Below are 2,126 nucleotides of genomic sequence, written 5' to 3'. Positions count from 1 at the left end.
TCTTTCAGGTAAAACCCAGGAAAAACCGGCCAGAGGGGGAAGACAGGAAGCTGCACTGGGAAAGGTCTCCTAGGATAACAGCAAAGAGGTGTCTTTCAGGTACCCAGAAAGGAAAGCATAATCTATGCAGGAGTTCTACAGGACATGTGACCTTCCCTTGGAGACAGTACAACTAAACTTAAGAGACACTGGTCAAAAGAAAAAAAATGTCAGTAGTTGACGTATTTGGAATCACAGAAGCCAAGAAAGCTTAAGATACAAGCTGTCACATCATGGATTGGACAAGGGAAGATATTTTCTGAAGGGACTTGGCAGATGTGAAGTGTTATCCTGGTGGAGGGTGGAGCTGGAAAAATGAAATAAGGTACAAAATTTTCAGGTGAGGCCTTTTGCTAACCTCTAAAAAAAAAAAAAACAAAACAAAAAACCCAAAAGTTGAGTAGGTTTGAGCTGCAAACTTTTGTTTGGCCTAACACACCCTATAGGACATGCTTTACTTGTCATGAAGTATTATTTTTAGAGTTGGAAATTTACTTAATATCACTTAACAATTAAAACTACCTCATAAAAAAGTTACAATAACTATAAAGCTAGAATTTTAAGTATTTTTCTTAACATCTTAAGAATTTAGTGTCATCAGCACAAAACCTGAAAATAGTTTGTTCCTACGTAGGTAAAAGAAACAAAGACTATTTTACACACAATTTTTTTTTCTGAATAATCATTTCACCTTACTCCAAAGCAGAATACTGAGTGAGGGCCATGAATTATTCATAGAAGGCCAAGGGCACTCCTCTGAAGTTTACACCTTTTTCTGAATAAAGCTACCATAATCTGAAATCATGTTACAAAGTAAAAACCCTATAAACTTGCCTAGACCCTCTTCTTTGCCTACAGCTCTAAAAATGCAAATACACAGCTATATCTTATTCTTTATAGATTATTTGAAGGCGTTTAGACTGTGCCAACACTTCTCTGACGTACTTATATTCTCTACAAAATTTCACAAAATGCCTCAGGAACAAATTGAAGATTGAAGCTATGGGTACAAGACTCCTCTGAAATCCTCTCTTCATTTATTTGTATATAGATAAGTTGCAATATTGTAATATTCTATGGATAAACTATTTAATGAAACAATATCAAAAGAAGATGAAAGAAATATATGTGGTCGCTATAATAAGATGAATTGATCAATCCTGAACCATTTCATGGAGTAATATTATCAAAAACTAATGTTCTAAAGAAAGAAAGACAATGACCAAAAATTATTCTCTCCAAGAATTGATATAATATCAACTGGAATGTTTCATCAAACAGATGCAACTGTAACTAAGCAAGAATGCCCACTATAACCACTCCTCCTTAATACTGGAAATTCTTGCTAGGTCCATAAGGTAAAAGAAGGAAATAAGAAGCATACAAATGACAAAGATGTGGTTGAAATATCACTATATGCAGATGACATGATAGTTTACAAAGAAAACCCCAAAGACTCAACCAAAACCAAATCTCCCAGGTGGGGCAAGGGTTTAGACCAGCCTGATTCTAAAGAGGTTTGATCTTGTTTTCAGGTGAGATGTAAGGTACAGTGTTTATTAGCCACTGGCAGTGAATTGATTGTGTTCGGCCTCCTATTTAAAACAACTAAGTTATTTAACTAAAAAAAGAAAAAAAAATATTAAAATGAAAAAAAAAATAAAGCAAAAAAATACAAAACATCTCAGTGTGTAAATGCAATACGTTGTCATAAAAAAGATACACTTTATTCTTCTTACTTTAATTGACTACTTTATAAAAGTACCCTTTTAGTATAGTTTTAATCTGTTAGACATTTAAACTATATTTTGAAAGTTAAATGTAGAGGATTTGTTTCAAAAATTCAACTTATGAAAGAATGACTAATTTTCAGTGTGTTTAAAAGGGCATGGGGTCAGCAGGATGGACTGGCTTCTAGATGGGACAGGAGCCTGAAGCAGCCTTATTCTACAGAGGTTTGATCTTGTTTTCAGGTGAGACATAAAGTGTATTCAGCCTTAGATTTAGATTTACTAGACAAATTTAATAATAGCTTGCCTCCAGAAACCTTACAAACCTGGAGAGAGGATGAAAGGCACCCAAGCGTC

The sequence above is a fragment of the Elephantulus edwardii genome, unplaced genomic scaffold (assembly GCF_000299155.1).
Source record: "Elephantulus edwardii isolate Elephantulus edwardi_28Jun2011 unplaced genomic scaffold, EleEdw1.0 scaffold00119, whole genome shotgun sequence".
Taxonomy (NCBI): domain Eukaryota; kingdom Metazoa; phylum Chordata; class Mammalia; order Macroscelidea; family Macroscelididae; genus Elephantulus; species Elephantulus edwardii.
The sequence above is the reverse complement of the archived record's forward strand: the minus strand, read 5'-3'. Positions refer to the sequence as shown.